Source organism: Anabrus simplex, chromosome 3 (assembly GCF_040414725.1).
Source record: "Anabrus simplex isolate iqAnaSimp1 chromosome 3, ASM4041472v1, whole genome shotgun sequence".
Classification (NCBI taxonomy): Eukaryota; Metazoa; Arthropoda; class Insecta; order Orthoptera; family Tettigoniidae; genus Anabrus; species Anabrus simplex.
Window position 1 is genome coordinate 11505812 of NC_090267.1, and position 26488 is coordinate 11532299.

Sequence of the window (26488 nt, forward strand, 5' to 3'; positions counted from 1 at the left end):
AAATAAGATAATATGAGAAGGACAGCTGATTCAGAAAGTGATGAAACTAACTAGAGGGAAGAATATTCTGGACATGGTGCTGGTAAAACCAGATGAACTCTATAGAGAAACTGAAGTAATAGATGGTATTAGTGATCATGAAGCAGTTTTTGTTGTAGTTAAAAATAATTGTGATAGAAAGAAAGGTCTTAAAATTAGGAATATTAACCAGTATCATATGGCTGATAAAACAGGCATGGAGGAGTTCTTAAAAAGTAACTATGGTCGGTGGATAATGGTAAATAAAAAAGGTAAACATACTCTGGGATGGGTTTGAAGCAGTTACTGAGGAATGTGAAAACAGGTTCATACCATTAACACAATCACCACCAAACCCGTATATATACATTATCGAACGCTGTGTACTACACCGAGCTTACAAATGTACGTGATATAGTGTCATGCTTTAAGATTCCGTGGAAATGTTCAAAGAAGTTCTGTACTCCATTTTGCATGTTTTAAAAGCGATCTGGTGTTATTTCAGCTTCGTTGGAGTGGAACATCTTTCCCGCGTACGTGTAGCCATCATGGCATCTTGAAGTATACATTCATTCATCTCTTGCTGACGAAGAAATTGAATGTTTCCTCATAAATAGTGATTCTGGAGTGCTATATTTTGATTATTAAGATGGAGAATATCAAAGTGGCGATACTGAACTACAAAAAAGTGCAAAACAAAGTAGTAATGATGAATCTCATGCGGAATTGTCACCCCTTCCTCGGATAAATTCTTTTCCACCAAATGTAAATGGTTTGATAGTACCAGTTCTTGGATCAACAATTTTATATTATATTACAGTAAGAGTATCATTGAGCAGAGTAGCCACGCGTATTAACATGGTACGTCTATGGAGCCAAGCTCTGCACTCGGCAGGCGAGTGAGTTCGAATGCCACCTCAGCTGTCCTGAGAATGTTTTTTTTTTTTTTTTTGTTTTTTTTGGTTTTTGTGATTTCCCTTTTGCACTTCCAAGCAAATGTCAGAACAGTTCCCATTCATAAACCACAGCCGATTCCTTACCCAGTTTCATTCACCATCATTCATTTCATATTAATTATTTTCTCAACTGAGATTTGCATCGGAAAGGGCATCCGGGCATAAAAATATGGTGTAAAATATAATCTCACTTCATCCCCGACCCAGTATTGGGCTGCGGGACTAAGGGGACAATATGCATTCCATCAATTTTATCAGTAAACATGTATCTGTGAAAGTGTTTCTTCCTTTAAAAAAATGGCCTGGTCATCAAAATTCGGCAGTGAAAAGGTTTACGGTGGTAAGGAATGGCAAAAACCCATCATATTACATCACAGAAGTAAAGAGACTAAGAAAGAGATGCAGGTTGGAAAGAAATAGAGTTAGAAATAGCTGTGTGAAGTACGGAGAAATTGGAGGAACTTAATAGGATATTAGATCTAGCAAAGAAGTCAGCTAAGGATATCATGATGGCAAGCATAATTGGCAGTCATACAAATGTTAGTTAATAATGGAAGGGTATGTATAGGCAGAAAGAGGTTCTAAGGAGAATATTCAGGGAATCATTAATGTCGAATGGAAGTGTGTACGCAAGGATCTTCAAAAAGCAGAAGTATTTAGTCACCAGTACTTAAAAATTGTTGCTTTCAAAGATTACATTCAGGTAGAGCAGGTGATTAATACTAAAAAAAATACTAAAATTTACCTATGATAATGACATTTATAATAAGATACAAAAGTTGAAAACTAGAAAAGCAGCTGGACTGATAAGATTTCTGGGGTTATACTAAAGACAATGGGTTAGGATATAGTACAAAAATATGAAGTACTTATTTGATTATTGTTTGTACGAAGAAGCTATAACAAATGAATGGAGAGTTATTATACGATCCCCTGCATATAAAGGAAATGGTGACAGTCATAAAGCTGAAAACTACAGGCCAGTCAGACGCTTCGGGAAAGCATTCTTTCTGATTATATTAGACATGTTTAAAAAATTAATAGCTGGTTCAACAGAATGCAGATTGTAGGATTCAAGCAAGATATAGCAGATATAATGGATTCAGGAGGTCAAACGAAATGTATCACAATTGACCTGTGTACAGCATTTGATAGGGTGGATGATCGGAGACTACTGGCAAAAATGAGTGCAATTGGACTAGACAAAAGACTGACAGAATGGGTAACTATACTTCTGGAAAATAGATATCAGAGAATTAGAGAAGGCAAAGCTTTATCTGACACTATAATAATTAAAAATGGAATTACTCAAGGCAGTATATTAGACCTTTATGTTTTCTCATATATAACAGTATAAATAATGTTAGTAAAGAAGTGGAATCAGAGATAACGCTTTTTGTAGATGATGTTATTCTGTACAGAGTACTAAATAAGAAAAAATGTGAGAAACTGAAAAATGACCTTGATATGTTGTGAGATTTCGGTAGGCAATGGTATGAAGATAACTGGGGTTAAATGTCAGGTTGTGAGTTTCAAAAATAGGACAAGTCCTCTCTGTTTTAATTATGGTGTAGATGGGGTGAAAGTTCCTTTTAGGTGTTAATACACAGAAATATCTTCATTGGAGTAATCACAAAACTGGGATTATGAATAAAGGGTAGAGGATATGGTTATGAGGGTATTTACGGGTTGTAGTAAGGATGTAAAAAAGAGGGCATCTAATTTTTTCGAAAGACCCCAACTAGAGTATGGTTCCAGTGTATGGGACCTTCACCAGGATTACTCGATTCAAGAACTGGAAAAAATCCAAAGAAAAGCAGCTTGATTTTTTCTGGGTGATTTCCGACAAAAAAGTAACATTACAAAAATGCTGCAATGTTTGGGGCAGGAGGACTTGGGAGAGAGGACATGAAGTGGTTATGTTTGCAACAAATCAGTTTCATTTCCTGTATCAATAACATCAGTAAAAGTAAAATTTCACCTTTCTGGTACTTATATTTGTTTTATGCAAATTAAGTATTTATAGTACATGTTTCAGGACATCATCAACTACGTCACATTCCATAGATAAAATTAAAAATAATTTTCCTCTTTCTCATAAAACATCATAAAAAGTACCTTGTTATGCTTAAAAGCTATGTGAATTTTAAAGATAAAAATTATTAAAATCTGTGAGGATTGGGATGGGAAATGGATATACCTATGTTCCAACCTGTTTTAAACAGATGATGACCCCGAGTTGGGTCAAAACTGGTTCCAAATGACTGAATGTAATGTAAATATATGCACTGCAAAAATAATAATATATTGAATAGGTTGAAGATTTTATAAGAATAAATCATATGTAATCTCAGTTCAATACAGATCAACCAAAATGAAATTTATAACCCTTAATGATTTGGAAACACAAGCAAACATGGCTGACAAAACTGTAGAATTTTCACCATCTGGTTCAAACCTTTCACTCAAAGCACCCAACCTCAATCATTAGATCACCATTCCACACCTCAGTCATTCATGTTTCATGACTACGAGCTGAGATGGCTAAGTTATTAATGAATTAAAAAACATTGCCACATCTTCATAACAAGATACTAAAATCTCATCATGCAATGGTTGGCGATCGCTCCACAGTAGATAAAAGTGGATGTTTCAGTCTCAATAGATCTCTGTATTAGTACAATTTTCATTATGGCTACAGAGCAAATAAATGTCAGAGCCCATGCTCTTACCAACCTTCTAGTGACAACTCTTCTAAAAAGACATCAAACTAAAATGCTCCACGCTGGTGATGAGAGGTAATGGGAGAGTAGTCTCTTGCCTTCTATTCTTCAACAACAGATCTAGCAGGTAAAGATATTTAGTTGACAAAGGTGCCAGTACTTCCTACTCCAGCTGCACATCATGACAACAAAACCAATGGAAACTCTATGCTGCTAATGGCTTACTTACGGAGAAAACCACGCAGTACTTGACACAGACTGTGGGGCAGTTTTTAATGGAATTTCCTAATAGCAGATGCACAATATTACTGATGCAGATTTCATCCAAAATTACAAACTCATATTCGATTTGAAGAACAGACAACTCACTGATTCAGTGACATCAGCAGCAACCATAAGGTATATTATTTAAGGCACAGGAACAGTAAACGTTATGCCACCTGACCAGAAACACACCAAGAAATTACAAAATTTTTATAACTTGCTTCAGGCGAACATTAATTTTGATGTACCATATACTACTATCAGTCGCGCAATAATCACTGAAGAGCATCCCATAACAGCAAAGGCAGGAAGTCTACCACCAGACAAATTAGCACAATATCAACTACTGATCAATACAGGATTTTGTCAACCATTCAAGAGCTGCTGGTGAAGTCCCCTCCATTTAGTTCCAAAGAAGTATGGTTCATGGAGCACTTGTGATGAGTACAGAGCTCTAAATAACATAGCCAAACCAGACAGATATCCAGTCCCTAACCTATAAGACTCATACAACCAACTAGATGGCAAACACTTTTTTTCTAAAACTGACCATCTAAGAGAACCCCACCACATTCCTGTACACCCAGAAGATGTACCAAGACAGCCGTCATAACTCCATTTGGACTATCCGGATTCCTTCGTTTCACTTTTGGACCAAAAAATGCTGCTCAATCTTTTCAACGGTATAATGACACAATTCTGTGTGGCTTAGACTTTGTTAACTGCTACACAAACAATATTCTTGTTACCTCAGACCAGTGTTCTCCCCAAAGGTGTTCATCAGGTGGGTGGCAGGAATGAGTAGCCGGGTGGGGAATACTACATAAAAAATAAATATGATAAAATTACAACTTATTCCCCTCAGGCCATTAACAATAATATTAGACAAGTAAACATTAACTGCAAAAATGAACTATTTTAGTGCTATCATGAAGAAGACATAAAAGGGTAGTTTGAACTTGTAGTGTTCTACTGCTCGTTCATAATCACTCGGTTGGTGTGGAGAGCCAGACGGGCTTGTTACGTCCCACGGAATAGAGTGTTTGCATGTGATTTCACGCTAATTTAGACACCGTTCGCACACGACACTACGTGGTAAGCTGAACTCCGATGTAACTCGCGCAATTATGCTGACAATAATGAAGATTATTTGTTTAAATAAACAGTTTTACAGAGTTTACATTTTAATTTTGAACAAATAATGACTGCAATATGTGTAGCCTCTGTAGATCAGGTGGCAGCGCGATGGCCTCTCACCACCGGGTTCCGTGGTTCAAATCCCGGTCACTCCATGTGAGATTTGTGCTGGACAAAGCAGAGACGGGGCAGGTTTTTCTTCAGTTACTCCAGTTTTCCCTGTCATCATTCATTCCAACAACACTCTCCATGATCATTTCATTTCATCTGTCAATCATTGCCCCAGAGTGCGACAGGCTTCGGCAGCCGGTACAATTCCTATCCTCGCCACAAGACGGGGCTTCATTCATTCCAACCCTGACCCGGTCACTGATAGGAAAACAGGTTTTAGGTTTTCAATGACTGAAATATATTATGTGAACCGAGCGAGTCAGGAGCGCGCAGCTGTGAGCTTGCATTCGGGAAATAGTGGGTTCGCACCACACTGTCGGCAGAACTGAAGACGGTTTCCGGTGGTTTCCCATTTTCACACCAGGTAAATGCTGGGGTGTACCTTAATCAAGGCCATGGCTGCTTTCTTTCCACTCCTAGCATTTTCCTATCCCATCATTGCCGTAAGACCTATCTGTGTCAGTGCGACGTAAAGCACCTTGAAATATTATGTAACTAGCAGTTATCTAGGTTATGATAGCTGGGTGGTCAGTGGAAACGGTTAGGTGGTGCACACATTAGAAAGGTCCTAGGGAGAACACTGCCTCAGACAATGAACAGGTTCATAAAGAACGTCTCAGTTTAGTTTTTCACTGACTTAATTAGTTCAAAATTAGGATTAATTTAAAAAAATGTTTGATCAGCACAACAGAAGTACAGTTTCTGGTATACTTTATAACTGCGAAAGAATCCTACCACTACCAGCAGATTACAAACCGTAATCGACTACCCATTACCAACTACAGTCAGAGATTTATGACGATTCTTTTCAAATTTTTATCAAATTGTATCCGGCCGAAAAGCAATTTTGGAATTACTTCATGGCAGCAAGAAAAACAATAATATAAAAAGTGAATGGACAAAATAGTCTTCAAGAAGCTTTTGATCACTTAAAGTTCACCTTAGTTAATGCAGCACTATTGGCTCATCCATCCTCAAACTTGCCTCTAGTTTTGATGGCTGATGCTTCAGACTTTGCCATTGGTGGATCAATTCATCAGACCAAAGCTGATACCTTAAGATCTTTGGCTTTTTCCTCAAGAAAGCTCACCACTACACAGAAGACCTACTCAACATACGACAGGGAACTTCTTGTTGGCTATTCTGCACTCAAACTGAGTGTATCAGAACACAATCAGGGATGCTCTTTGTGTCATTTTAAGAATGATGGTGCAATTGGATTGGAGGAGGAAATGAAGTTACTTTGTTACATCCAGGCGCATGAACTCGCCGTATTCCAGAGCGTAGGATTGTCCTTGTCTCTTACAAGGAATATCCACTGCTATAACTGCACCCACAGTACAAGAACACACAGTAATTAAGACACACTTGTCAGTTAAGGAATGCATCAGATCACTTCTCTTCTCGTCTGTTATTGCAGTAACATTCTTTATTATTTAACATGCTCAAAGATGCAACGCTGATGCCCCACGACTGTGTATCCCTTCACTAACAACACTGAAAATTAAATGAAATACTGAACGAAGAAAACTATACGTCCATAGGTGTTCAGAATGCCCCCGTCCTGCTTCAATAAACAGTTCACAACAGTAGTCACCTTTGAACTTTGTTCAGGATGTGTTGCAAATGATCTGGAATGCTGCCTATATTCTTTGTAGAAGTTCATCTTCTCTTTGTACAGTGTTCACATACTTGTCAATTTGTGCAGAACAAACTGTGCACTGCCTACTGACACTGGGAAGCGACTAAGTGAAATGAATGAGAAGCTTGTGCATTCATACCGAGCTTTACCTCTGCCTCCCACTTCCCCTGCTTTTCCTTTCCTCCTCTGACGCTCAGCAACAGGCAGCCCCTTGCTCTCTGGCATAGCAGATAGGACATGTTCACCAATCTGAATCACATGCTCAGAACTAAGCTTACTCCACCAATGCGATTGCAGCACCGTTCTTAACATACCATGAAGAGCATCCCTATAGTTCTCATACACCCTGTATGCTTGAAGAATGCAATTTTCCTATCTACACTGACCACAAGCCACCCGTTTACATGTTCAAGCAACAATCTGATAAGGCTTCACCGTGGCAGATCCGTCACATTAGAACCATGTTGCTACACTTGTGGCAGACACAGCATTCCAGCTGATGATTGCATCACGACTATATGTTCCACTATATTCATGGATCAGGTTGCCAAGAGCCAAGAATATGATGACAAACTAACTGAATACCAAACAATAATACTACCAAAAGCCATGAACCTCTTTTGTGACATATCTCAGAATTCCCTTTGACCACAAATTCCTCAAAAATACCACCAAGAAATGTTCAAATCTCTACGCAATCTGGCTTGTCCTATGATAAAGGTTCTGTAGACATTATAAGGAAATATTTCATTTGGCCATCTATGAACAAGGATGTCAAAAGCATGCATGCCATGTCATAAGAGTTTGGAGGCACACCAACGGTGAGGTTGAGAGACACTCTCCAGCAACGACAAGGCCTAGTCACATAGACACTGATATTGCAGAACAAGCATATCACTATCTTCTTACCATTATAGACAATTTCTCATGATGGCCTGAGGCAGGAACACTCCTAGATATCACAGCTTGAACAGTCTCATTTTCAATATTGTCTAGAAGAATATCTAGTTTCGGATTTCCGCAGATCACCACGAATGACCATGGAAGACAATTTGATTGCCAACTCTTCAAGATTCTTACCACTGCAATGGGTATCAACCACATTAAGACCTCTACATATCACCCAGCTGCAAATGGAAAAATTGAATAATGGCCCTGTCAACTATAGTTGACCCTGAAAGCACATAGATGTCTAACGACTGGTTCACTAAACTTCCATTTATTTTCTTGGATTTCATAAATAGGCTTATGCCATTCAAACATCATCCCTGCAATCAGAGACTCACCAGTCGAAGTGATTTATGATTCAACTGTTACAATGCGTGGAAATTTCTTCAATAAGAAGAACACCACTGACATCCCATCTTTCATTTTAAAATTAAAAGAACAAATGAGAACTCTTAGATCTGTCTCCATTAAACATCATAACCAAAATATTTCTGTTCACTCTACATAGGCAAACATTAAGTATTTTTCTTTTATTCGGTGCAATGCCACCAGACAGGCACTACAGCTGAAACATATGATGGATCGTATCCAGTTTTGCTGCACAGCGGGAAGCATTTTTAAGTAGAAATGTACAGAGGAATGGAGACAATTAGCATTAATAGACTGGAAATGTGCTTTCATGATGATTCAGTAGAAATTCAGTAAATGTGCCACAAGTTTTCTAACATTATAATGGATTTGAAATAGTATAAATCTTAGGTGGAATAAATTGCAGAGGAGAGATGTATATTTACTTGTATAACCAAATATAATTAAGCATCTGCCATCCTTCATTGCTGAAGCATGCAGCAGCATTTCCATTCCCTGAGACGCAATCAGATATGATGTCATTCCCAACAATCAAGTCAAATCAATTCCCATACCAACCTGCACACAATAAAAACATAATTAACGGTTTGGTTACTAACCGGACCTAACCAATTCAGATCAATGGCTTTGTCATTAGCACGAACGATAAATTAATGTTCAAGAGTTGGCAGCCTTATGCACCAAACAAGCACGTCGACCATGAGTAAGAAATAAACAACAGTGCAATTGCGCTTAGATATCTCCACTGAAAAATGGCACAGTAACTGAACTTATGGCACTGACTCCTTACCAACAGTCTTTGAAGAAAACAACCTGCAACACCAAGTTCCACCATTTCTGGGACTTCAACTGCTGAAAAACCACCCTGTAAATATGCAGATCAAACCAACATGCTTTCTTTTTGTAAAGTTTTCGATACAGGTACATAGAACATAAAAAGTCGTTTGATCTGGATGAGTTTCCTTTATTTCTGTTTACAAAATCATACTAACTTACTTCCTGTTAATTACTTTAATGACCTCGGGGCTCACTTAACCCCATTTACTGGTTCAGTTAACCCCTGCTTCCAGTCCTGATGTAAATATATAGTAGTTTGAAGAGATGGCGTATGTTTTCAAATTACATTCATCATTCATCATTCTATATAAAACTGTTTCATAAACTCCTCTAGGGGCCGATGACCTTCGGTGTTAGGCCCCTTTAAACAACAAGCAAGCATAAACTCCTCTAGCAAAAAAACAGACTAAAAGAATTGGACCAGTCAAGCTAACTCTACCCTAAATACCACCACACACAGAAAGCTAGGCTAAGCTAAGCTAAACTACGCGGTGTTATGAAAAATATCGCTCCCAATGCATTTACGTACAATGACACTCACAGGCCACTATGCTAAGCTATACTATGTCAAGCTAAGCTAAGGTTAACTAAACAAGCGATTTTCTTGGCTGTAGCTGGCCTGGTGCATGCGCTTTTCATTTCTGAGCAGTTGGTCTGGCGGGCTGTCGTATGTGTTTAGTCGTGTCATGTGGTCTCTTCTGGTATACAATGGATAACGGGCTAAAATAAGAACGACTAATTGAGGAGGTGAAAAGATATCCCTGCCTTTATGTTATGTCATCAAATTACTACAGAGATTTGATAAGAAAGGAAAACTGTTGGCAGGAAACAAGTTCAGTACTTCAAATTGTTGTAAGTAGACTACAATTTATAAATGATCTATATAATCACAATTTTGACAGTTCTAATTGTTTGAGAAGAATGCACGGCTTTATGCTCATTTACAATTTAGCAGATACAGCTGAAGCGCCTGTTCTGCAACTGAACACCATATTCTTAAATATATCAACAGTTACTAAGAAAGTGAAAAGTAAAATAATAGCATGTATTGTTTTAGGTAAAGAACTTTAAAACTTATGAAAACGACTGAGAGACTGTTTTAGGTTGGCACTAATGAGTCAAAAAGAGAGTAAAAGTGGACAGAAAGGGAAAAAATGAAGGAGTGGAGATTCCACAAACATGTGGAATTCCTTCTGCCTTATATTTCTACAACAAGGTGAGCTGTCATTTTAACGCATGTAGTATGACTAATATTTAAAATATTACAAATTGATGAAGTTATAAGTGAATTTATATGTTGAGTATATTATAATTCAAAACAAATGTAATTCATTCGAGGCTATAAGAAAACAAGAACGTCTCGATTTGTTATGTTTTGCAGCTAATTCATTATAAACATTTCACTAATAAAATGAACAACATTAATAATTGCGTTTGAAACACAAGGACGAGGACAGTTCAATATGCTCATTCTCCATAAACAGATCTCCATGTCATTTCTTAATATACGTTTGGATGTGTATTAATAGCTTAATTTTCCTTACAGGACACATTCAAACATTGACAGGCAGGAAACATATCAACATCAAGAGATAACTGATGTATCCACCCAGATGACTGTGAGAGTCTGGAATGTAATTACCAACACTCTGTATCACATATATCTGATTTATTATCTGTTCTGTCCGCCCCCACACCTACACAATCTCAGCCAGTTGAACCCCTTTGAAAAAAATCATGCCACCGAGCAGTAGTCCAGAGAGAGCAATTGATTATTTACAACAGCGAGACAATAAAGTGCTGCCTAGCATAGCTTAGCTTAGCTTTTTATTCGTGTCATAGCACACCACAGCTTGGCATTGCTTAGTGTAGCATAGTGTAGCATAGCTTAGCTTAGCTTAAACTACGCGGTGTTATGAAAAATATCGCTCCCAATGCATTTAAATGCGATGGCACACACAGGCCGCTATGCTAAGATACACTATGCCAAGCTAAGCTAAGCTAAGTTAGACAGATCGCTAGGCAGGCGATTTTCTTGGCTGTAGGTGGCCTGGCACATGCGCTTTTCATTTCTGAGCAGTTGGTCTGGCGGGCTGTCGTGTGAGTCTCTTCTGGTAGTACTTTGTTATTTTATTACAATGGATAGCAAGCCAAATGAATAACGACTAATTGAGGAGGTGAAAAGATATCCCTGCCTTTATGATACGTCATCAAATTATTATAGACTTGACAAGAAAGGAAAACTGTCGGCAGGAAATAAGTACAGTACTTCAAATTGATTGTATGTAGGCTACCATTTATAAATTACCTATATAATCACAATTTTGACAGTTCCAATTGTTTAAGAAAAATATATTTTTCACGTGGCTTTAAGCACTTTATTTACAATTTAGCAGATACAGTTGAAGCACCTGTTCTGTAACTGCATGCCATATTCTTAAATATATGAACAGTCACTAAGAACGTGAAAGGTAAAATAATAACATACATTGTTTTAGGTAAAGAACTTAAAAACTTATGGAAAAGACTGAGAGACTGTTTTAGGGAGGCACTAAAGAGACAAAAAGAGAGTAAAAGTGGACAGGAAGGGAAAAAAGTGAAGGAGTGGAGATTCCACAAACAAATGGAATTCCTTTTGCCTTATATTTCTACAAGAAGGTGAGCTGTCATTTTAATGCAGTATGACTAATATTTAGAATATTAAAAATCGATGAAGTTATAAGTGAATGTATATGTTGAGTATATTATAATTTAAAACGCATGTACTTCACTCGAAGTTATAAGAAAATACGAACGTCTCGATTTGTTATGTTTTGCAGCTAAGACAGTATAACATTTCACTAATAAAATGAACAACATGAATAATTGCGTTTGAAGCACAAGGGCTAGGACAGTTCAATATGCTCATTCTCCATAAACACATCTCTGTGTGTCATTTCTCAGTATATGTGTGTATGTGTATTAATAGCTTAATTTTCCTTACAGCACACATTCAAACACTGACAGGCAGGAAACATATCGAGGTCAAGAGGTAACGGAAGTAGCCACCCAGATGATAGAGAATGCGGAATGTGATGACCTACACTTCATATCACAGATATCTGATTCATCTTCTGTTCCGTCCGCCCCCACACATACACAACCTCAACCAGTCGAACCCCTTCAAAAGAAAAGAAAAATCATGCCACCGAGCAGAAGTGCAGAGAGGGTAATTGATTATTTGCAACGGAGGGATAATAAAACTGATGCAACAGATATTTTTTTTTCAGTCAATGAGTGAGGCAACTAAGAAGTTGCAGAACATATGCAAATACACATAAAACGTGAAGTATTTAATAGTGTATCCACTGCAGAAGAGGAATATTTAGCTTTAAGAGATAATAATTTTCTTCTATTATCTTCACATAATACCTCTACTGGTCTATCCAGCCTCCAACAACAAAATGTCATTATCATTAACAAAGAAGATGGACGAAATTGATTAATTCATTCATTCATGTTTTAGTATTAATTTTTAGCAGGGACATAGTCAGAGGATGGGGTGGGGTCCAGATTCTCTCCGAAAATAAACCGAGACAATATTATGGTATGATTCTTATTTTCTTGTTAGTAGTGCAGGTATTAGCGTTTAAAATTTATTTTGTAATCTGATTAACCTAGTAGTACCGAATATAGTTGATAATGTAAAGAGTCCAATAATATCATTTTAAAATGAAGGCATATTCAAATGACAGGCAAAATTCAATAGCTACAGTGACCCACTATTTTTAATTAATAAAATAGCAACACCTGAACTCCCACCTGAACAGAATTCTGGCTACATTCCTATTTTTTAAGTTACATATACAGTATTACACAAAAATTAATTTAGAAAATGGTATTAAAATAAAAGTATTAATCTAATTATACCCGTAGTATCCCTCCCTATGAAGAAACAATACATTTGCATTAGTAGGAAAACATGTACTAATAAGAAATAAAAAGGTAAACATTCTTTAAAATATTTTGTTTGTATTGAAGTTCAAATTCTTGAAGTTTACAGCACTATAATGCTCAAACTTACCGTAAGCACAATGCTAATCTTTCTCATCGTTAAAGCAAAACTCTCGGATTTGATTGTATCATTATTGCTTTTACATACATTTTTACCTTATGCTCCATAACTGAACAACTTACTAATTCACTAATCTAGATATGCTTATAATTGTATGAAATTAATTTTATAGATGACACCATAAGTGTATATTGCTAGTCATCAGTAGTCCATTTAGAAAAGTCGGTCGTGATTTCGGCCTCTACGAATGTACTCAATTTGCCATGGTACGTTTCCTTCATTCATGAAATAATGCATTAACTCATGTCTAACGTTGAAAGCCTCTTGAGTGGCAATACAACCTATGCATGGAATCGGATCAAGATCTGCATCATCTGTCATTATTTCCTGTTCACATTGCCCTGCTGGTGTCACTTGGATATTCTGTCGCATATAATTATGAAGAACACACGTTGCCTTTACAATTTTATCAACTAGTTCCACCTTACATCTAAACGGGTTTTTATAAACCCCCCCACTGTGAAACCAGAATACCAAAAGTATTTTCAACAATACGTCTGGCTCATGAGAGTCTGTAACTGAATACGCCTTTAGGCTCATTGTTGTGAACCTGATCACGGGGGAAAGGGCGCATGAGGTACCTCTTGAATGGGAAGACCTCATCCCCAACAAATACGAAAGGCAAACTTGTGCCGTGTGATGCCAGTGGTTCATCTGCAGGTATTTTTATTGACCCATCTTTCAATGCCGACCCAAATGCACTATTTGAGAAGATACCACCATCACTATTTCTTCCTATGGCCCCCACATTGATCACTGTAAAACGGTAATGTGTGTCTACAACTGCTAACAGAACAATTGAAAATGTCTTCTTGTAATTGTAGAATGTTGTTCCACTATTTGGTGGGGCTCCAATAAGTACATGCTTTCCATCAAGAGCCCCTAAACAATGGGGGAAATTCCACAGATTTTCAAAATCTTTTGCAATCAGTTTCCACTTTTCCTCTGAAGGTATTGGTAGCACTTCGTCCTGCAGTCGATTCCATATCGCTTCACATACCTCATTTACTATAGATGACACAGTTGAGGCCCCCGTCCTGTAACTATATGCTATAGTTTTGAATCTGTCCCCAGTTACCAAGTACCTGAAAGATACAGTTATTTTAGACAATGAATAAACTACAGCATACACCAACTGCAATAGTTTTTCATATTGAAATACAGAAGAAAATGGTCCAAATACTGATAAATGAGCTCTGCCTAAACTTATTCTGACAGTTAAAGATCAACGGGATGTTTATTCAATAATAATAATAATAATAATAATAATAATAATAATAATAATAATAATAATAATAATGTTCAATTCTTACCTCAAACATATTGCTAATCTTTCTTTTGGTGTTATAGATTCCCTCCAATTTGTACACTTTTTCTTAATATCACCCTCAATAACAGAGAGAAGTTCATGAAACTGTTCCTGACTTAGACGAAAGTAACTTTTTAAATTCTTCGTCACTTCCGTTTAGTTCTTGAATCAAATGATGGAATTCACCATGTATTTTTCTTCTACTTCCAATTTCCCGTATCCAGAATCGACTTCTCTTTCTGTTTCTTTCTTTATCTTCATCTTCGATGACAGCAGCCAATAAAAGAGCCTCCTCTTCAATTCCAGCCATCTTTATCACTGCTGCCTAGCATAGTTTAGCTTAGCTTTTTATTCGTGTCATAGCACACCAAAGCTTGGCATTCCTTAGCGTAGCATAGCTTAGCTTTCTGTGTGTGATGTAGAGATGGGGAATCTGATTCTTTTAGAAGAACCGATTCATTTCAACCGATTCACTAAAATGATTCGTTCATTTGATTCGTTCATTTAATTCGTTCATTCCAATACCGCGTGACGGAGAGCCGAAAGCGAAACCATGGACTCAGATGAACCATTCCGTTATGTTCTTTATAACTGCTACTGCTTTACATGTTTACATGTTACAAGAAGTGAAATGTTCAAGGTATAATAATAATAATTGATAGCATTTTAACAGGAGTAATATCCTTTTTAGAGGTTACAGTTGAGAAATGCTACACAACTGCCTGACTAATCCTTTCCAAACTTAAGTAGCTACCATTCGAAACTATACGAGAATCGAATTTGAAATTTATAGTAGATATGAACATTTTTGTGGCCATGTTTCACACGTTACTTCACAAGAACAAGAACGTGAGCGGGAACCTTGAAGTAAACTTAACCTAACATTTCGCAACGAGCTGAAAGTTGAGTGTAGCTTAAAGTTCCGAGAAGTGTGTGACTTGAAATTACGTGATAATTTCTTATTTAAAAAATTTATTTTTTCCTGTAAGGTTAGGTTAGAGTATTTGACTTGTGGACAGGACTTTTAGTTCAGGTTAAATAAAAAATAACAGAGTCGTTCTTCACAAGTAGTCATTGATTCAAAAATGGTGGATACCCGATTTGGCGATATGAATCAGAACGAACGAGGAACCAAGGAACGAGTTGCGGCTGCCATCTCTCGATTCAGATTTCCATTCACAAACGAGTTGATTCATTTCGCTCACTGAATCATAATTCAATCGTTCAGTCAAATACAGTAGAGACAATACACGACACTGAGCGAGATATCGAGGGACAGCTATTGGAGCTCACTCTAGCGGATAGACCTGAACGGTACTGATTCTGTCATAAGAGCGTGTATTTTTGTGTGAAGTTTTTGGTGTTATTTATGCGTTTACAGTGAGTTGACATAATTAAATAGTAGCGTGTGTCATTCCTTGATATCTCCTCTCAACATGAGGGGAAATGTATGTGCTGTGTTTGGCTGCAGTAATTACGAAGTAGAGAAAAATGCGCGCTCGTTCTTCAGGTTCCCTCGTGACAAGAACATGTAAGTAATTTTGTGTTTGCATATATATTCTTCCAGTGACAGAAATTTTTATAGTACTTCATAATCTTTTGACCTGCACGACCCATGTTTTAACGGGCTTAAAATATAATATGCATATTTTATTGTATAGTGCAGCAGTTAACCTTCAATACCGATGTGTTGTAGGTGTGATCTGTGGGTTTTGAAATGTCACAGAAGCGATTTGGATAAAGTGTACAAGAAAGAAGGGACGTTACGCTTGTATAAGAATTATAAGATCTGTTCAGATCATTTCCAAGCCAGCGACTTTAAAAATCCTCCACTATACAGCCAAGGGTATGTTACATTTTTACTCTAATTGTACGTAAATATTCCTCAAAGCATCACTATCGACAACATTTTCAAACTTTTCTTTCTTTTATCCCTCTTCTCAGATTAAAGCCGGAATTTTATAGATTTTCTTTCTGTTAGTAGGCTTCATGTTAAGAGGAAAATTGTCCAGCTATTAAATGTTAATTCATTGCATCATATGTGTAAGGAATGTGCCGATATTTTTATTGACAAATGTTTTAATGTGATGATACATTGTTTTTAAATGAGGAAAAAAGACAAATCCAACCGTAAGATTTCAGCCAGGTATGCTAAAGCTAAAAAAGTAATGCATAAATGAAAGATCAACCCATTTCACAGCAGTCCATTTCACACCTTGTTTATATGTCTAATTTCAGTCTTTGAATAATAACCTTTTAAATAATTTTTGATTCATTTATCCAGAATTGCTTTATCGACTTCGAAGTTAATATCTCAATACCACTGTCTTTCTAGACGTAATTTTTTTTATCCAATTCTGTATATACATTTCCATTGATATTTGAATTTAGCGCGATTTGTTCAGGTCAAGTCACTAGGAGCGCCACCGTCGAATTGTCTCCCATTTTAGCAAGGCGAAATCCGTAAGTGTCGTGTATTGTCTCTACTGTATTTGGTTCAGTGCAATGATTCGTTCATTTTGAATCACTCGTTCAGAATCTCCCCATCTCTAGTGTGATGGCCTTTAGACTTTACTCCGCCCAGCTACATACGGTATGCATTCTCTGATTACTATGTTATAAATCCTAGTACATATCGTACGTATTATCATGAAGAATAATTCCCGAATAACATTTAATGTCGATAGCCTACTGTAGGCTGAAATTGATATCATTTACTTCTTTGATGATTTTTTTTTAATATACCACTTACCGTACTCGTGCCGTGCGATATACCGGTACTCTACTGAGAACTAGAAAACTGACATCATCATATTCGAACTGACTGAAAATATATTCAAGGTTGTGGGCACTAAAATAAATCACAATTCCTAATGAAAAAAAAAAGTAAATGAACAAATCTTACAGAAATTCCACAATTATCAGATAAAAAACACGTTTTAAGATTATATCGCGGTACCGGTATGTCAAATTCGCACAATACAAAACAAATGGAATATTAAAATTAAAACATACTACAAACTCGCCACTTCGAAAACAAATCTGATTCCTTTTTATGCAGGGCTTGTCAGTGACTGTGAATTCAGTCTTTAAGAAATACCGTAATACAAACTGCTAACAGTCATAAGTTGTAACGTGCAGGACTGGCCTCCATGGACATTGTCAATCTTTATAACAACGTTCCAAATAATCCCATATTACAAATTATAAACGCAAAGAAGGTGTCCCTCCAGGAAATTTCTAAATCCATGGATCTACTTGAACTTGCCCCGTCATATAATTGTTTTAAATGTGACAATAAAATCTACCAGCAACAAGATGATTTTATCATGGGATCTAGAAGAGATGTTCTGTCAGTGTTGCTGCACAATTCTCGTTTTTAATAATAGGATGTCAGCAAACTTCGAGATCAGACACGTACTAACGAGACTCTGTGCATGGCTTCCATCATCACCTCTGCAAAAACAAGGTGTTCCACAATCCGATGAAGACTTGCTTACATATGCCAACTGTGTGAAAAAACGCGTGATCGTTACCACATCGAACTGCGTACAAAGCGAACAAAGACCATAAGTGAATACGCATAACTAAATATTAACAGAAATAATATTTAAATTATGTCTTTTGTTGTACTCTGCACATTTGTGCGTACTTCCAATAATAATAATAATAATAATAATAATAATAATAATAATAATAATAATAATAATAATAATCGCTAGACCATCGTCTGGTCTGTTCTGTTCTGTTCGTGAAGTTGATTTGGGCTCGTTATTTCACCCAGACACAATACTGTGTTATATTTGTACTAGTTCTACACGCGCACACAATTTCAATAAAATAGTACACCAATACAGTTTACAATGTTGTCTGAGTACGAAGTACTTGAAGATTGAGGGAAGTAGAAGACCATGCAGCGGACTCACAAAATGGGTTCAAAGCACTTGAAGTAGTTCAGGAAAAGACGTATCACCTAGACAACTGAGAGTGAGGAAATACGTATACAAGACTAGGAGATATAGGAAAAGCACAGGGACACAAGGTATACTAATCTTCACGCTAGAGTGGCCGTCTCAGCGACTTCTACAAAACATACACACCGGGCCAACAGATAAGGGATAAGCAGGAGAGGGCAGTGGAACGACAGAGGGGTGGATATATGGGAGAGTGTAGGACTTTGGATAGATGGAAAGAAATATCTGAGCAACGTATATGGGGGATGTAGAGAGCGCAAAGTGTCCGTGAAATCGTAAACAAAAGATGAAGAGGGGCGACCAACGAGCTAGAATAACATAGAGAGGCGGAAGCGCTGCCTGGGTGAAGATAATAGAACGAATGTCCGCCATGTTTCCTGTTGTCACACAAGCAAGGAGGCATGGCCTTTAAATGACGAAAAGTGTAGAAAATACGCATTTTAGAATCACTGGGGGAGAATTAAATACCGTTGCCGAAAGCTGGAAGCATTAAAGCGAATACCGCCACTTCATCATATTGCGGCACGAGGCCAACATCACGATCAGTTGATCATCGCACAGTGACATACGAATAGGCCTCGAAATCTGAACAAGAGCGTTTCCCTGCTTGGCTGTTGTGGTTAAGCGTAAATTAGAATAAAAACGATGGACATAAATATTTATGTCAGGAAGCCTTAAAATCATAGGGATCTACAATAGGTTACAACCTCATTCTGTTCATATTTTTAAAATTATTGCATCCTCATGAGTACTGTGTTCCTTTCTTAATCTGTTTACCCTGTTTATCCTTGGTTTTTCCTACGGACTCAGCGACGGATCCCACCTCTACCACCTCAACGACAGTGTTCTGGAGCGTGAGACATTGGGTCGGGGGATACAACTGTAAGGGAGGGCTGCACCTGCTATGCTGAACAGGGGCCTTGTGGGGGGGGGGGAGAAGGAAGCGGCCGTGGCCTTAAGTTAGGTACCATCCCGGCATTTGCCTGGAGAAGTGGGAAACCACGGAAAATCACTTTGAGGATGGCTGAGGTGGGAGTCGAACTCACTTCTATTCAGTTGACCTCCTCAGGCTGATAGAATCCCGTTCCAGCCCTCGTGCCCCTTTTCAAATTTTGTGGCGGAGTCGGGAATCGAACCCGGGCTTCCAGGGGTGGCAGCTGCTCACGCTAACCAGTACACCACAGAGGCGGCCCATGAATACTTTACCACAATAATCGTTTAGTGTAATTATTTATTATAATATAGGGGGGATATCATGTTTTCCCATTACCATATCATACTGGGATTACTAGCTGAAAGGTAAGCTTGAAAGTTGTCCATTATGAAGTGTGGCATAGTTTTAAAAACCAAGGCAACAGACATCTACAATAAAGGATGTATACATTTCAAAAATAGCAGTAAAATACTGTATTTACCATACTTGGTGTACGTTTGAACGAAATAAGTGGTTTTTTTTTGTGGTTACGTTTTCTTGGTGGTGGGCGCTCCATTTCCTTTATTTGTAAATGTGAATGAAAATTAAATAGGGCTGGAAATGTACAGAGCATAAGCAACTGAATTGAGTGGGATACCATTTTTGTCTTTTCGCCCTCACAACGCATTGTTCCGTTAATTCCTCGCTCTTTAAACGAAATCTGAAGCAAAATTCGATAAACAATTACCGTGGCTATCCGTACTTTCGCTAAGTAGACAATAAAATGGATTTAATTACAAAAAGGAATGTCGGCTATAATTCAGTAATACTTACTTAAAGTACGATATATCCTTGGTTTTATTACTCCGATTAGTACAACCATACGCTGAGCTTACGGCTGGCATTCTTGAAAGCGAGAATCTATGTTTTCACTTCTTAAAACTTAGGGAATTAAATTGGCATGCACGATCTCCCTGTCACCTCAACATATACTCTCGCGCCAATTCACTTTGTTTTGACAACCGTTAACATGGCTGCCCCTTATCAACTTGCTTCAAGCAGGGAGCGCTGATGACAGGCATACAGCCCCTCTATGTTATTCTAGCTCGTTGCTGGTTACTTTGACTTTACAACAAAGCAATGAATTTCAGATAGGTGAGAAGCATGGAAGTTACAACATAAAGGATGGATGTTACAACTCCTCTAATTTAGTAGCTGTAATTTATCTTTGCAAATTCAGGCCAACCTCTGTCATAAGAGGACCTCACTCCTTTCGAAAGGCTCTTAACTACCGCCGCGGCGCATACTGCCCGCACGGCAAGAAAAAATATAATTTAGTAGCTGTAACATATCTTTGCAAAATCCAGGCCAAGCTCTGTCATAAGAACTCCCTTCCAGAGGCTCTAAACTATCGCCGCGGCGCATACTGCCCGCACGGCAAGAAAAAATATAATTTAGTGGCTCTAACCTATCTTTGCAAAATCCAGGCCAAGCTCTGTCATAAGAACTCCCTTCCAGAGGCTCTAAACTATCGCCGCGGCGCATACTGCCCGCACGGCAAGAAAAAATATAATTTAGTATCTGTAACATATCTTTGCAAAATCCAGGCCAAGCTCTGTCATGAAAATTCCCTTCCAGAGGCTCTAAACTATCGCCGCGGCGCATACTGCCCGCGCGGCAAGAAAAAAGTATAATTTAGGGGCTCTAACCTATCTTTGCAAAATCCAGGCCAAGCTCTGCCATGACAATAACATATTTGCATTGTAACTTCCATGCTACTATGCTTTCCATTGTCAAAGTAACCAGTCTATTCCATAACATCTCTGGAAACAAACAAAGTTGGCTATCATGAACACATCTTTATACTTAATATGTGCAATTATTACCAATATTACCGACAAAATCACTAAGAATGGCACATTTCGGGACCTAATAATATTCAAAATGGAGCCCTGAACACAAGTGAGTAATTTTCAATGCAATATTATTATTATTTCCAGTCCCCTACTTCTTTACCGGAGCCTACAACTCTAACCCCACTTTCTCACAATACATTGACACTGCTTACATATTTCATCATATTGTCATTTGCCTCCCGCCCTCCCTAAAGCCTCCCCTTCAACCAAGACACATGGCTACCGTTTATTCTCATCTCCCCCTCCACCGATCGCGTGTACATTTTCATTGATGTTCATATCAACACACTGTCGCCCCCAACGAGCTAGAATAACATAGAGGGGCTGTATGCCTGTCATCAGCGCTCCCTGCTTGAAGCAAGTTGATAAGGGGCAGCCATGTTAACGGTTGTCAAAACAAAGTGAATTGGCGCGAGAGTATATGTTGAGGTGACAGGGAGATCGTGCATGCCAATTTAATTCCGTAAGTTTTAAGAAGTGAAAACATAGATTTTCGCTTTCAAGAATGCCAGCCGTAAGCTCAGCGTATGGTTGTACTAATCGGAGTAATAAAAACAAGGATATATCGTACTTCAAGTAAGTATTACTGAATTATAGCCGACATTCTTTTTTTGTAATTTCTGTTTGTAATTAAATCCATTTTATTGTCTACTTAGCGAAAGTACGGATAGCCACGGTAATTGTTTATCGAATTTTGCTTCAGATTTCGTTTAAAGAACGAGGAATTAACGGAACAATGCGTTGTGAGGGCGAAAAGACAAAAATGGTATCCCACTCAATTCAGTTGCTTATGCTCTGTACATTTCCAGCCCTATTTAATTTTCATTCACATTTACAAATAAAGGAAATGGAGCGCCCACCACCAAGAAAACGTAACCACAAAAAAAAAACCACTTATTTCGTTCAAACGTACACCAAGTATGGTAAATACAGTATTTTACTGCTATTTTTGAAATGTATACAGCCTTTATTGTAGATGTCTGTTGCCTTGGTTTTTAAAACTATGCCACACTTCATAATGGACAACTTTCAAGCTTACCTTTCAGCTAGTAATCCCAGTATGATATGGTAATGGGAAAACATGATATCCCCCCTATATTACAATAAATAATTACACTAAACGATTATTGTGGTAAAGTATTCATGGGCCGCCTCTGTGGTGTACTGGTTAGCGTGAGCAGCTGCCACCCCTGGAAGCCCGGGTTCGATTCCCGACTCCGCCACAAAATTTGAAAAGGGGCACGAGGGCTGGAACGGGATTCTATCAGCCTGAGGAGGTCAACTGAATAGAAGTGAGTTCGACTCCCACCTCAGCCATCCTCGAAGTGATTTTCCGTGGTTTCCCACTTCTCCTCCAGGCAAATGCCGGGAAGGTACCTAACTTAAGGCCACGGCCGCTTCCTTCTCCCCCCCCACAAGGCCCCTGTTCAGCATAGCAGGTGCAGCCCTCCCTCACAGTTGTATCCCCCGACCCAATGTCTCACGCTCCAGAACACTGTCGTTGAGGTGGTAGAGGTGGGATCCGTCGCTGAGTCCGTAGGAAAAACCAAGGATAAACAGGGTAAACAGATTAAGAAAGGAACACAGTACTCATGAGGATGCAATAATTTTAAAAATATGAACAGAATGAGGTTGTAACCTATTGTAGATCCCTATGATTTTAAGGCTTCCTGACATAAATATTTATGTCCATCGTTTTTATTCTAATTTACGCTTAACCACAACAGCCAAGCAGGGAAACGCTCTTGTTCAGATTTCGAGGCCTATTCGTATGTCACTGTGCGATGATCAACTGATCGTGATGTTGGCCTCGTGCCGCAATATGATGAAGTGGCGGTATTCGCTTTAATGCTTCCAGCTTTCGGCAACGGTATTTAATTCTCCCCCAGTGATTCTAAAATGCGTATTTTCTACACTTTTCGTCATTTAAAGGCCATGCCCCCTTGCTTGTGTGACAACAGGAAACATGGCGGACATTCGTTCTATTATCTTCACCCAGGCAGCGCTTCCGCCTCTCTATGTTATTCTAGCTCGTTGGTAACCAGTCTATACTATAACATCTCTGGACACAAAGATGGCCATCATAAATATATCCTCCTACTTCTTGGGTGCAATTATTACCAATATTACGCACAAAATCACTAATAATGCTACATTGCGGGACTTAATAATATTCAAAATGGAGTCCTAAACACATGTGAGTAATTTTCAATGCAATATCATTATTATTTCCAGTCCCCTACTTCTTTACCACTGCCGAGTTGTAAATTAGAGTGATCTAAGAACTGATTTAAGATACGTATGATTGTCGGAGAGGGCTTGTATATGAGACATGCAATTGACGATGGGAGTGGATAATTGTATTGTATTAAGCTGGAGTACAGGCATCGGCGAGGAGAGTTGTACAATGGGCATTGAAAAAAGAGATGATTGATATCAGCATCTACAGATCCACAATGACATAGGGGATGCGGTTGTAAGCGAAATCGAAATTTATATAGAGGTGTAAGGGAATGATTAAAGCGAAGACCTAAAAGAGATGTAGTTATCAGGGGGATTATACAAGTTTATAACATATGTGTTCTGATATATAAGACCTAGGGAATAGGTATTTGGTATTATGTATTGTAGATGTAATGGAGTGTACGATAACGAAGTATGTATCATAAGTGCGACACCATCAAATTCTGGTCCGTCATGGCGTTCGATGGAATATCCTGGAAAATAAAATTTAGTTGTATGAGAAAACGAAGTTTCTTGCAAAGCGACTATATGAGGAGATGTTTCGTGCATGAGAATTTTGAATTCGTATTGTTTATTTCGTAGGCTCCTAGCATTCCATTGAAGGACGCGTACTACCATTATTAAAGATAAGGTGTAAACTTTCGCGAAGTTGACTAATAACTGGTAAGATATTGGGGTGATCGCCAATTAGTTGAGTAAGCTGCATGAGAAGATTGAGAACACACTGATGAACATGTTCTCGCTGAGGGAGTGTAGTACCTGTTTGAGGATGCTGTGCGGGCTCGATGTTGAGGGAGTTGGCTGACTGGGTTGAATGGGGTATTGATAACTCAGAGATTGAGAGGGGCGAGAGGATGTAGTGGATTGCACTGGCTGGAGATACCCAGCTCTATCATATCCGGGAGGTTTAGGTGGCAAATCCTTAACAATCACTTGTGTGAATTTGCATTTGCGAGGGGCGTCTGGTATTGGAGAAGGATGTTGAGAGGGTAGGGGAGGAAATTGTTGAATGTTATTATACTCAGAATAAGCAGGTGGAAATAGTCGAGCAGAAGCTTCTGAGAAGGAGATGTTATCAGTGCACATGAGTTTTTTGATTTCCACTTGCTTCTGATGAACAGCACAATCTGATGAACCCGTTTCGTGTTCCCGATTGCAATGTAGACATAGTTTGACATTAGCAAGGCAGTCTGAGGTAGGATGATTCAAACCACAGTTGCGACAGCGAAAGTTAGTGGACTGGCAATTGCGTATGGTGTGTCCATAACGCTGGCATTTGGAACAAATAATGGGGTAAAATATAAAGGGATTGACTTCTAACATTACATGATAGATTGAAACATATTTGGGCAACGTTTTGGAGCAAAAAACAATCTTTACGGAGCCGGTAGGTAGATATACTGCCTGACCATCTTGGAGGGATTTACGGCGTAGGCGATGAACAGAATGAACTTTGACGTTACTCTGAAGTAAAGTAAGAATATCGGATTCAGTTAGATCTTTCTCAACACCGCGTATAATGCCTGCGCGGAAGATATTGGAGTGAGGAATAAAGGCATGTAACTTGTGTGTATCAAGGAACTTATTCTGAAAAAAGTCATTAGCATGATTGGGAGCGTGAAAGTTTACCTGAATCCTGTTACGGCCTTTATACTGGATGGATTTAACAGGAAAGTTCCTTTCATGGAGTAAACGCCCTATAGCCATAGGGTGTAGGTTGCCAATGTTATTACCTTGTTTGGATAAAACAAAAACAATATATGGTCCTGGGTGGTTTAATGGGTATAAATTATATGCACTAGTATTAGGAGGTTGAGCAGGAAGGGGAGGGTTAGTATTGCATTGGGTCGAAGTTTGTAACGAAGGGGTAGGAATAGAACTATAATTTACGTTTGTATCCATTTTCACTTCTTCTTCCCGTTCAACATTACTATTTGACGCGGGATGAAAGTCCCGAGTACCTCCACTATCAGAACTCATGCTACCACTGCACAATCACACGCAAGCTAGCACTCGAACGCAGGAGTAAGTTCTAGAAACTTCAGACACCGAACACGAAACCTCGAACACTACGAACCGTACAGTTCGATGTCGCGGACGAGACATGGAGCATCGTCCAATACACGTATAAGCAAATACAGTAGAGACAATACACGACACTGAGCGGGATATCGAGGGACAGCTATTGGAGCTCACTCTAGCGGATAAACCTGAACGGTACTGATTCTGTCATAAGAGCACGTGTATTTTTGTGGGAAGTGTTTGGTGTTATTTATGCGTTTTCAGTGAGTTGATATAATTAAATAGTAGCGTGTGTCATTCCTTGATATCTCCTCTCAACATGAGGAGAAAGTTATGTGTTGTGTTCGGCTGCAGTAATTACGAAGTAGAAAAAAATGCGCGCTCGTTCTTCAGGTTCCCTCGTGACAAGAACATGTAAGTAATATTGTATTTGCATATATATTCTTCCAGTGACAGAGATTTTTATAGTACTTCATAATCTTCTGACCTGCTCGACCCATGTTTTAACGGGCTTAAAATATAATACGCATATTTTATTGTATAGTGCAGCAGTTAACCTTCAATACCGATGTGTTGTTGTAGGTGTGATCTGTGGGTTTTGAAATGTCACAGAAGCGATTTGGATAAAGTGTACAAGAAAGAAGGGACGTTACGCTTGTATAAGAATTATAAGATCTGTTCAGATCATTTCCAGGCCCGCGACTTTAAAAATCCTCGACTATACAGCCAAGGGTATGTTACATTTTTACTCTAATTGTACGTAAATATTCCTCAAAACATCACTATCAACAACATTTTCAAACTTTTCTTTCTTTTATCCCTCTTCTCAGATTAAAGCCGGGATTTTATAGATTTTCTTTCTGTTAGTAGGCTTCATGTTAAGAGGAAAATTGTCCAGCTATTAAATTAAATTATTAAATTATTAAATGTT

The 26488-nt window shown here is 38.3% G+C and overlaps 1 protein-coding gene across 1 annotated transcript in view; it reads right to left on the reverse strand.

Annotated features, from left to right (window-relative positions):
• The window catches only part of LOC136866934 (zinc finger protein 83), a 58682-nt gene extending 40752 nt beyond the window's left edge, over positions 1 to 17930 (reverse strand). Inside the window, exon 1 of the mRNA XM_067144024.2 lies at positions 17910 to 17930. The gene's annotated coding sequence lies outside the window, so the exon portion shown is untranslated. The remainder of the gene's footprint in view (positions 1 to 17909) is intronic.
• Positions 17931 to 26488: the final 8558 nt, after the last annotated feature.